The sequence below is a fragment of the Telopea speciosissima genome, chromosome 10, assembly GCF_018873765.1.
Source record: "Telopea speciosissima isolate NSW1024214 ecotype Mountain lineage chromosome 10, Tspe_v1, whole genome shotgun sequence".
Classification (NCBI taxonomy): Eukaryota; Viridiplantae; Streptophyta; class Magnoliopsida; order Proteales; family Proteaceae; genus Telopea; species Telopea speciosissima.
The window spans coordinates 30,201,989-30,214,505 of NC_057925.1; the positions used below are offsets into that span (position 1 = coordinate 30,201,989).

The 12,517-nt window shown below is 41.0% G+C and overlaps 1 pseudogene; it reads right to left on the reverse strand.

The window, feature by feature from the left end:
- The window catches only part of LOC122643472, a 57,176-nt pseudogene that overhangs the window by 11,542 nt on the left and 33,117 nt on the right, over nt 1–12,517 (reverse strand).

A 12,517-nucleotide genomic window follows, 5' to 3' on the forward strand; every position in this document is an offset into this window, starting at 1 on the left:
GTGGTGGGCCCCTTTCCAATAACCAACTACTATGCACTTTTATCTCAGCTGCCCCTCTCACATTTCAGCCACGTGGCCATGTTTCTTGGCCTACCCTTGGCTGAAAGTGGGAACCAACAATGCCCCTCACAATCCCATTTGAACGAGGCCACATGAGTTCGAGTGGGATTGTGGATGTGCCTTTATAGCCTTAAGTTCGGTCTCCTTTTGTCTTCAATTTAAGCCCAAGACCGATCTTACACACCACAACTGGTCACATACTTCTTGACCGATGTACGTAACAAACTGCCAGCAAAATTCTGCCGCCGAACTCTTTTGACATTTCTCGGCCACTACGCATGAACTGTTCAAAAATATTCATATAGTATCACAAGAAAATGAACTAATTGCCATCCACCATGAGACCAATCCAAAAGAGTAATTCCAAATTAAAACCATTCAGCCCAAAGAACAGTACTATGGGCTTCAACAAATGTTTTTTCTTCTAACAATGCCCAACTCGTCATATGCGTTGCTCGAAGAATTGCTCTTGCTCTAATGGCTCTCTCAAAAATTGGAAAATGGTGTAGACAGCAAGTTGACCTCCACCGTCATCTCTTCCAACATCAAAGTGGGATCCATCCTGTCCTTCATCAAAACACTGGATCTCAAAAGGGATAAATTTTCAGAAGTCATTCCTTGTAGCATCCACTCCATCTTGCAATGGTTATGCACATGACACGCAATACTAAAAGTTGATTAGATCATTGTCCTCCACCATTTTGCAGCAACGTTGACGACTGGTTGCCACGGTGGATGCATCTTCTCTGTTCCCTCTGCTTTCTCTTTCTTAGTTTCATTCTTAACCCCATCGAGGCAGTTGAGAAAAAACTGGTACGTGGCAGAGCCACTTCCATGATCATGTCAACTACCAAAACTACTAAGTGCTGTTTTGCACTCTGGACAATGTCTCTGGGTGATGTCTGCATCGCCCAGAGATTTCAGCAAGGCTGAAACTCTATGGGCATGCACAGGGGTTTGACCCAAGGTCAGGGCCTTGTCCCCACATGTCATTTAGGTTTTTTTACACACATTTCTAGGGGTGGGCCCCACAATTATGGAGAGGAGAGAGAATACCTAGAGTCCAGGCAATACATAATGCTATGAGCTGTGCAGTTGCAGGGGTCAGATGTCCATCTTCTGATAGGTATGTAGGAAGACTTGCACAGGATTCCTTCAACAATTTCAACCACTGGAGTGATACTCCACAGTGTGCTTGGATTCCATGTCTGGGATTTTTGTCCTTTAGTCAAGATTCTAGTCAGTCAGGGGCAAGGTTTGACATTTAGTGTGGATCCTTACAGTGGAAAAGGAAATTGGAGTGATCCTCAACCAATGGGGGAAACCAAGTGTACTTTTGCCAGGAGAGAAGAGATAGCTAGGGTTTGGAAGATGAGTTGCAAAGTTGAGTGTTAATGAGGGCAACTTGGTCATTCTCTACCCTATCAAGGGAAAAATGGTCTAACCATGTACAAAAAAGGTTAGACGTTTGAACATAACATCCTAGACTAACGTACTGGACTAAAGTGTTACAATGTTTTGAAAGTAGGGGGCATTTAGAAATTGTAAAGTTGTAGGGGTGCATTTGTACAATTGGGCATTTTGAGGGGGCATTTGGCAAAAACCCTTAAAAAAATTCATAGAAGTTTTTGCGTGGTCATACGATGACATTCCTAGTATTGACACCAGCATTGTCATGCATCGTCTACCTTTATACCCTGCGATGAAACCAGTAATGCTAAAACTAAGACAAATGAGACCAGAGTGAATCTTAAAAATCAAAAAGAAGGTCACCAAACAACTTGAAGCAGGATTTTTAGAGGTGACGGAATACCCTGAATGGTTGGCCAAAATTGTGCTGGTACCTAAGAAAGATGGACGAGTACGAAGGTGTGTAGACTTTAGGGACCTGAACAAAGCAAGTCCAAAGGATGACTTTCCCCTACCTCACATTGATATACTCGTAGACGGCCAAACATGCCCTTTTATCTTTCATGGACAGCTTCTCAAGGTACAATCAAATCAAAATGACACCAGAAGATATGCAAAAGACATCCCTTAGTACTCAATGAGGAATATATTGTTATAAGGTTAATGTCATTTGGGCTCAAGAATGTCAGAGCAATCTATCAGAGAACGACAACCACCATTTTACATGACCAAATGCAGAAGAAGGTCTATGTTGATGACATGATCGACAAGTCGAAAGAATGCGAGGGACATCTTGAAGCCTTCAAGGAAATTCTTCAAAAGAATTAAAACATATAAACTAAGGTTAAACCCTAGAAGTGTGTATTTGGAACCATAGCTGGAAAACTCTTAGGGTCCATAGTCAGCCACAAGGGTATTGAGGTCGACCCTACCAAGATTAAACCCTAAAATAAGGTAGAATTTTATACTTCAATGGCACAATGTAGATATTTTCTCCTATTTTGGGTTAATATATTTATTTTATATTATAAAAAAACAAGGATACTCTACACCTTCTCACATTAATTTTTTAATCAATATTTGTTTCTATAAAAATATAAATAAAATGAAGGTGAGAGAAATGGGCCTCTAGAGCCTGCACCACTATTCGTAATCTCGGTATCAACTAGATCGGATCGGGATCGAATCGGCTGGATTGGATTGGGATCACCCAAAACAAATGGAATCAAGACTTCTGCAAATCTTATCCGGAAAGAAAAAACTTGACATAAAGTAAGAGGGAATAGCAGACAAAACCAATTGAATAAGAACTTTGCGGCCCGCTAAGGAAAGGAGACTTCCTTACCAGGAAGAAAGCCAGGGATCTAACTCTTTGAAAAACAGAGTCAAGATCATAGGATGCCATGATGACCTGCCCCACCTTGTATTTGAATGTACAAACCACCCTCCATACAATTCCAAGACTCCCATCCAAACACCATAACCCATGAGTGAACAAATTCTCTCTTCACTATGGATGACAAAAATACCCGGTACATAAACAATATGCACATGCAAAACTCACGTGAGACTATTTTTAGCATACATATTTACAGGTTTCAGGACGAAAACTACGCTAAGAGCAGCTGATGACCTCAACCAGAGGTCCAGGTGTGGCGGAAAACAAAATATTCCTACTCAAGAAAAGACGCAACAGCTTTTCCCGTATGCTAGCTACTCCAGAAATGTGAGGAATCGTCAATTACATGGCCTAACGACGATGGATTCACCACCCGCCACCCCCACCTACATTCACTCCCCCATTGGCACTTCCAGACCAACCATTTTCCGGTTGAGCTGAACCAATATTTTTGGAATTATCACCCCACCTACAATTTGCAACGTCAGAACCAGAATCCACTGTACCAACACCACGCCAACCTCCACCTCCACCTCCACCTGCCCAGTCACCATTACCCCCACTGTCCCCGCTGCCACCACCACTAGCCCAGCCCCCAGGGAAGGCTTCTCTGCCGGGAGAGTTCTGAACTTTGGCACCAGGAAAATTGCTCCAGCCATCATTCCCATCCTTGGAACCTGAGCTCCATCTGGAAGAACCATTACCAGAATCTAGTCTTTCATTACTACTGCCATTTCCTCTTCCATTATATGAGCCGCGGTCCCTTCCACGGCCACCATATGGCCTAGGAAGCCGGCTTGGGTGTCCCTCCCGACCACTACTATTCCTATAATCAATTTTATCTGGTCAACCAACAAAGACAGATGCAAATGTTAAATTCCATGTTCAATTCCGGTACAATAATTACTCAAGATGCCCTAACAGTCATAGAAATATTTGTTGCCAATACATCTTCCTTAGGTAAAATAACTAGTAAATGCACGCATACATCATCTGGACAAGTAAATTAAGAATTATCAACAGGCAACACAAGAAAAATAGAAAAGTTCAAATGAATAGCAAAAACAATCAGGCTCAGAAAAGCATTATTGCAAGGGTTCTTTTGGTTGATGAAATGGCCGTTCTGGTCACTATATACATCAACGTCACCGAAATGCCCTACTAATATCATAATAATATCCCCCTTGCTCACATTTTCTACATGTCCTGCTTGGTTCAGCACTCAGTAGCAGTTTTCCGAAGTGTTATGGAGTTAGGTATAACTCGTTCTCAAAAGCTAACGGTTAAGGAGAAGATCCCCAAGTACCCCCCACATTCCCCATTCATATCTAATGTGTGAGTATTTTTTTCCGCTTTCTGTGTAGAACCCCAACAATCTCCCCTCCACCTAGTAACCTACCAAGATCTTCCCCTCCATACGGGAGCATCCGAAATCACCAGGTTCCCACACCCTAGCTTTGCCCCAAATTTGGTCATGTCATAACATTGGTCCCGATACCACTTGTTGGAGACGAATGTGCAACCACCAGGAATAACCCAAACAAACAATCACAAACAACCCAGGAATTTTAACATGGTTTGGCAAGATGAGGTTCCATCCCAGATTTGTTAGATGGATTTATTGCTGCATAAGGTTTAAAGTATCCGCCGATACTAAACGATACGTATCGTATATTTAAGGCACCAATGAGATATGATAAGAAACCTCAAATTGTATATATAATCAATTTAATGCCCTTGTCGCATCATATTTTATTATCCTTTTTAAACATGACATTTTACATATTACTCAGTGTTTTATGCTTCAAAACTGTGTTTTGCATATATCCCGCGCATTTCCATGTGTTTATTGACCATTTCCATATGTATCTAGCTTTTCTTGCATCTCTTGAAATCACCCTTCTGATACGATACCCGATACCGATACTTTAAACCTTGGCTGCATCTCTTCTGTTAACATCTCCATCCTTGTGAATGGCAGTCCAACAAGCTTCTTTCACAACAGAATTGGCATCAGACAGAGTTTCTCTGTCTCCATAGTCCATACATCTTTACTCTGGTTATGGAGGTATTCTGCAGGAGCATCTAAACTAGAGTGGATCAGAGGAACGTTGAGCTATTCCCCAAATATAAGGCCTCCCAGATTTCTCACCTAGCTTTTGCTGATGATCTGAGGATCTTCCCTAAGGCAACGCCTTCCTTGCTGCAAGCCATGAAAGGTGCTCTTGGTGCTTTTACAGCCATATCAGGGCTTAGAATCAACAACACCAAATCCACCATGTCCTTGACTGGAGTATCAAATGCCCTTAGGGACACTTTTAGAAGATCATGGGATTCCATGTTGGCTCCCTTCCAGTTCAGTACTTGGGTCTCCCCCTCATCTCATCCAAGCTGTATGCTAACTATTGCTCCCCATTCTTGACAAGCTTCATGTGAGCCTCCAACTTTGTAAAGCCAAGATCCTCTTTGAAGTTCTGCTACTGTTTGATTTTAAAAATCCAATCTTTCAATTGATTTCTGAGATTTCCTTCTGTTAAGTGTTAGTCTCGGTTTACTACTGTGGTCCTGTTTTCTATTCTTTATTATTAGTATTAGCTAGAGCAACGGGTAGTTTGGGTACTGCTGTATATATTCTTAAGTCGGTTTCTGTACTTGGCACTAATTATAAATACAAGGTTAAAGCCCACGATTGAGGTATTCTGTGCAAAACACTCTCTTCTCTCGACTTCTTCTTCTCTCCTTCATTCTCCATTGTTACTGGTTTTAGTGCTTTGGTATTTTGTCACATGGTATCAGCGCATTAAGATCTAGTGATTCTCATATTCCTTTCATCTAGAGAGTCTTCCTTGAGCTTCACGTTTCTGATCCACAGCAACCAATGCTTTATGAGTGCTTTGTCTGAAAGCTTAGTTGATAAAATAATGAAAAACTCACGTTTCCTATTGCTATGAAACCCCCCCCCCCCTAAAACCTTCCATTGTTGATGATTATTTATTGATGCTTGTGGTACCCTGCTCTTCTAAGGTTTTAGGGCAATTTTTTAAGCTCCCCTTATATCTGCCCTTCGTCCTTGATTTGATGCTGATCAGAGGCTCAGATACAAATTAATTGAATTTCTCCTCTTAGATGTGCTGTTTGATACCTGAAATTCCAGGCAGAATTGATTATTGCAATTACTTCAGATCAGGATCAAGAATCGGCCTTATTGTTTAAGGCTTGTGAAGACCATCACAGGTAGATACTTTGACCTGAGTTTGGACCAGATCTGAGCCCTGATTTTGCTGCATTACGAAATTTTCACATCAACCTACGGTGCTCTGTTTTGATACTTCATCGACATATCTGATTTCTCCACATTCTGGTACTTGTTTATCTGAGTTTCAGGTTCAGCATTGATCTCTTCTATTAATCTCAAGTGCATTATATTGATGTTCTTCTTTTACATACTAATGGCAGAGTCCAAACCTCCTGTGGGCAATGTGAATGTCCAGATAACCACTACCAACTTGAATGGTGCTTCCAATTATCTTCTCCAGGCACAGGCAGTCTACATTACAACCAAATTCAAAATGGATTATTTTACGATGACTCCACCTACTCCCAATGCTGATAATTACAAGGATCGGCAACTAAGAATGCTACTCTACTTTGTTGGCTTTGGAACAGCATGGAGCTCTTTATAGCTGTCAATGTCGTGTTTCATAAGACTGTAAAGGGTGTTGAGGATGAACTCAAAGAGAGTTTTTCTCAAGACAAAAATATGTCAAGGATATATGACTTGTATGAAAAGTTCTCCTTTAAAAAGAATAAAAAGTCTATTGGTGACTACTACAGTACAATTAAAGGCATGTGGGAGGAACTCAATGTCTATTAGCCCATCTCTACGAACATCAATGTTCTAAAATCTCAACACCCTGTGTTCCTTGATGTTAAGTTTCTGTCTGGATTGCGCTCCGATCTTCAACCTATCAAGAGTCAAATATTAACTGGCGAGAAGATCCCCTCTATAAGTGAGGCTTATTGTAGAATTCTGCAGGTTGTCTTCTTCTCTGGTTAAACTTGATTCCACTCCCTCTTCCAAGGATAATTCAGCCTCTGTTGTTAATGGTAATGGTAGTGGCAGTGGTCGTGGTAATGGTGCTTCTGGCAGAAGTCGTGGATCAGTGGGAGGTAGTGGACGTGGCATGGGTGGTCGTGGCAATCCACCTTCTGATCCTGTTGTTTGCCGATGTACTCATTGAGGTCGTCCCAATCACACAATTGATAAATGTTGGATGAAGCATGGCAAGTCTCAATGGGCACAACAACAATTTGGCAATGCTACTGTTTTTTATGGAAATACTGAAGTAGTGCCTCCTAATGACACTAATCATGGTCCTACACCGGGCAATGGTGTCTCATCCCATACTGATGTGATCGATCAACTAATGAAATGAGTTCAGCAACTTGAGACATCCTCTTCCACATCCATTGCTACATTAGCTCATTCAAGTACACTTACTAGAGAGCTCACCCTATTTTGGTGGCCTAGTTCCTGATTTAGGTCTTATCTCTCCTAGACAACCACCTGATGCAGGACATTTGGGGGCTGCTCCTACTAGTCCTAGCCCAGGCCCAATTGGACACTCCAAGAGATACCATCTCAGGCCCAAGCCCAAGCCCTACCAGCCCTGCATTTAGTTTATTTTTGTTTTATCTTTTATTTTTAAAGTTATTTGGTAGTTATTGTTGTAGAAATAGTTATTAGGGGGCAGTTATTGTTGTAGAAGTAGTTGTTAGGGAGTTATTTTCTTCTTCTTTTTTTGATTTTGAGTTTTCAAAAGAATGTATTTTGAGAGGAATGAGAACAGAATTGAATAACCAAAGAATGAATTGAGTTTCTGGCTGTGTGCGTGTGCACCCTCCTTCCCCCCCCCCCCCTTCTTCTTCTCTTTTCCCCCCTGCAATTCTGATTTTCCCTCTTCGTCTTCTTCTTCTTCTCACGGTTTCTCCTCTTTTCCCCCTGTAATTTTGATTTCCTCTTGGATTCTCTTTCTTCCTTTCCCCTCCCCCCATTACCACCTCTTCCTCAGCCCATTCCTATTGAGGTTTTGGATCCCAAACCTCAAAAAACTACTAACAAAACTCCAAGCGTACAAGCGCCTCCCAAAGCAACTATCATCTGCTGTTGCCATTCCTCCGAGCTCATCATCTGACTCTTTGCCTGGAGATTAGTTTGGAATCAGAGGTGAGAGAATGAATTGACTTATCATTAATTATAATTTGATTACAACCCTAAGTGGGAAAAAAGGGAAATAATATAAAATCCTAATACAATAAGATAAAATACCGATCCCACGATTCTCAACACTCCCCCTCAAGTTGGTGCAAATATATCATACACACCCAACTTGGAGACCAATGGGTGAAACACCTTACAATTTAATCCCATGTGAACACATCAGCAAGCTGATTAAAAGAACTAACAAATCGGACACAAATAAGGCCTTGCTCCAACTTTTCTTTAAGAAAGTGCTGATCAATCTTGATGTGTTTGGTCCTGTCATGCTGAACTGGATTATGGGCAATATTGACGGTAGCCTTGCTGTCATAGTAGAGGCGCATAGGGGCTTCAGTAGTAACACCTAGATCTCCCAACAATCCTTTAAGCCAATTAATTCACAGAATCACAGATGCCCTAAGCCATGGCAGATCCCCTTCCCATCTTGCTTTTATCTCTTCCTTGTCTTCTGTGTCTGTTCCATAGGATTGGAAGGAAGCCATTAAAGACCCAAAGTAGAAGGCTTCCATGATAGAAGAAATGCAAGCAATGGACAAGAATGGTACATGGGAATTTGTTTCACGTCCCCAAGGGAAGAAATTAGTTGGGTGCAAGTGGGTGTTTACAGTCAAGCAAAGGGCTGATGGGACGGTTAAAAGGTACAAGGCTCGTCTGGTAGCCAACGGTTTTACCCAGGCCTATGGGATAGACTACCAAAAAACCTTTGCACCTGTGACAAAGATGAATTCGGTTAGAGCTTTACTGTCATATGCTGCTAACCTTGGATGGAACCTACAATAACTAGACGTAAAAAATGTCTTCTTGAATGGTGAACATGAAGAAGAGGTTTACATGGATATTCCTCCTGGGTTTTATTTAACTTCCACAATTGGTAAAGTATGCAGGTTACAAAAGTCCCTTTATGGACTCAAACAATCTCCTAGGGCCTGGTTTTTGGTTTTGTCGGTTCTTAGAGGCCATGAAGAAAATTGGGTGTCATCAAAGCCAAGCTGATCATACTCTATTTGTGAAGTGAAATGGATCCCAAATTACAGCCCTGATTGTGTAGGTGGATGAGATAGTGATCATTGGAACCCATCTTAAAGACCAGTTAGCCACCGAATTTGAAACCAAGGATCTTGGACCCCTACGATATTTTCTCGGGATCGAAGTTGCAAGATCAGACAAGGGGATTTTTATTTCTCAACAGAAACATGTACTTGACCTCTTGAGTGAAACAGGTATGCTTGGTTGTAAACCTGCTGATTCTCTTATTGAAGTTAACCATTATTTATGCAGTATTGTGGGAGATACTGTTGGCAGGGAACAATCATAGTTCGAGAACTCACAAGATCTCACCAAGGTTCTCGATTTTTGGAAAAGTCGAGACGATACTGCCTGCGAGTCTTAAAAGTGCAATATCTCGGCGAGATCTCTGATCTCGGTTTCGACCCATTTTTTAACCCACCTACCACTTAAATACCTCACCTAACTGGACAGAACTCGACATATCTCGACGAGATCTCGGATCTCGGGTCCAGATCTCGGGTTGACCCAAAGTTGAGGCTTCAAGTTGGAAAAAAAAAAGCACCAACTCGGCGAGATCTCGGCAAGATCTCGATTCATCTCGGTTTTTCCAATAGCCGAGTTGGTACTGAGACCCGAGCTTTAGTACCTTGGGAACAATACCAAAGGCTTGTTGGTCGGTTGATTTATTTATCTTACACCAGACCTGATATTGCCTATGTCGTGGGCATAGTTAGCCACTTCCTTCATGATCCCACGACATCTCATCTCGATGCTGTTTATCGGATTTTGAGGTACTTGAAATCTGCCCTTGGGAAAGGTCTCCTTTTTTCAAACAATGGGAACCTACGGCTTGAGGCTTTCACTAATGTTGATTGGGCTGGATCCATTGATGATAGATGATGCCCTGCATCACAGACCCTTTTCTGAAACCAACTTAGTAGACATAACTGAACCATGAATAAACAAACAGAGTTCAGTCAGTCCAGAACTAAAGCAACAACAAACAGTGAGGTTGAACCACTTCAAAGATGACAAAATAAAATATAACATCATAGAGGGCACAGCATAAAGATGCAATTGACAACTAAAAACAAGATAGTCCATTGAAGGAACTATGAGCATTCAATAGATAACAAGCAACAAATCAGTAGCTACAACTTTTTTGTACAGTATAGTCTACCCCATAGTTGTCAAGGCGGTGGAGGGGTTAAGCGCTTAGGCGACAAGGCGCCCGCCTAGGTGTTGCCTAGGAGACCAAGGTGCCCCAGTGTTATTTTTTATTTCCCCTCTTTTTTAACATTACTTAGTATGCTACAATATATACATTGTATCATCAAAAATCAACATTAAGCCACATCAAGTCATCAAAAATCAACATAGAACTGGAAGACACCATAACTGAAGAAGCAGGCTATTGGAAGTTTGAAACAATCAAAACATACATTTGGTTTATACTGTTCTTGGAATTGGTCATTGTCCTGGTATACCTAGTCTCACATTTGGTTAATACTGTTGTTAGAAAATATGATCTATTAGTAATTAGACTGCTCTCAATTTAGAAAAATGTTCTTGTTCTCTAAGAAGTTTGACTGGTAAAACGATTTTATTTTTACCTGAGACTTTTTGTATTATGTAGAGCATAAAACCAGCTTTCCAACAAATCCAAGATCATTTAAATCTGATTTATACTTTAAGAGTTATGTTCCAGTCAAACCTTTTTGGTGTGCATGAATGCTGTCAAAAATCGCTCTTGAATGAAAATATTTTTTTAAATATCAAAACAAATGAATATTTTACCGCTCTTTTGGGTTTTAGCAATATTTTACCATATTAAGATTTATGGAATTTTTAGATTTGAGAAAAATCCCAACCATTAAAAAGTTGAAAATTTCATCTACCGTCAAAAAATCAATTTTTGTTGTTGAGCTGAGAGTTGACTTTTATTCTTTTGGAATTTGATTTTTTAACTATATTTATTGGATTCAAATAAAGGGGTATTTGCTTATGTATAAATAATATCATAAGTAAATGAAATAACAAAATGATATTTGGCATAAATAAGGGCCAAACTGGGTTCAATACCATTAAGGTGACAGTCGCTTAGGCCTAAAAAATTCAGCCTGGGGACGGTAGGCGCCGCCTTGACAACTATGACTATACCCTAAGAAAATAGGATCCTAGTCGACTGGTGTTTGATAGCATAAGAAAAGTAGCTGCAGGAAAATACTATAAACATAGGGAAAAAGATCTCTACTTAGTAGTGATTCCTGCGCCTTCTCACAAGGACCGTGAGATGATGCCTCAGCCCCCTGGGTAGATACCCAGGGGTGCTCACCCATTGGCCCAGACGCTTGTGTAAAGACCATGCGACCAAGTAGAGATCTCTTGCCCATAAACATATTTTGGGACACTGATGCTACTTACAAAAAGCTACAATCTAACTTTTAGGATAGAAAATTACTAGAGCAATTGCATTCGGCTGACAATATGTAAGAAAGTCCAGGACATCCACAGTAAAAAAAATGGGACAATTTTTTTCGTAATCCAAAACATAAAAAATTGGACATGGTGAAGCGTTGAACTTGTGAACAAGAAAAGCAAAAACTGCTCAAACTGACTATCGATAGAAGACAACAGAAATAATAAATACAAAGAGCAAAACTCAGTGTTGCAGACTTACCCATTCTTGAACCCGGTGTGGAAGATCTCTCTGTGTTCGAAGTTGAATTACCTCTCCAACCACCGTCATTGCTAGCAGTTGAACCCCCCCATCCACTGCCAATAGATATCCCCCCAGAAGAACCACCAGTTGCAGGGCTCTTAATTGGTACCATAGCGGCAACCGATCGAATTGATGGCGTTGTACCTGGAGGGGGATCATCTATGTGTCTTTGGAAATATGACACAAGGTGGTTAATGTCCTCGAAATCTCTCTGTCGAAACCTGAATCCCTTGGGATACAAACCAACATACTCGTGACGAGGATTTGTGCTTCGTATATAGGACAAAAGAAAAGTGCCTGGATGCTCATGAGAAATCCCAAAACAGTAAACAATCTCATGGGATGTTCTGATTTCTCAACTCTTAACAAGTCATCAATCTCTGCTTTTGAGCCCTTCTTGAATTTGCGGTAACTAAGCATAGCCTTCAAGTTCGTTACCAGTGGGTCAACATAGCAATCCAAAACCTACAGTTAAGGCAGTAAGCATAGGTATATTAGATGTCAACCCAACATGATGATGACCAAAATATAAAGCAACTATACAACTGATACATCCAAGATTCACCGGACCAATCAGCGGCCGCCACGTGTCACAGGGCTACCCGCTCCAGAACTAAGGGAAACGAACCGGGGACCC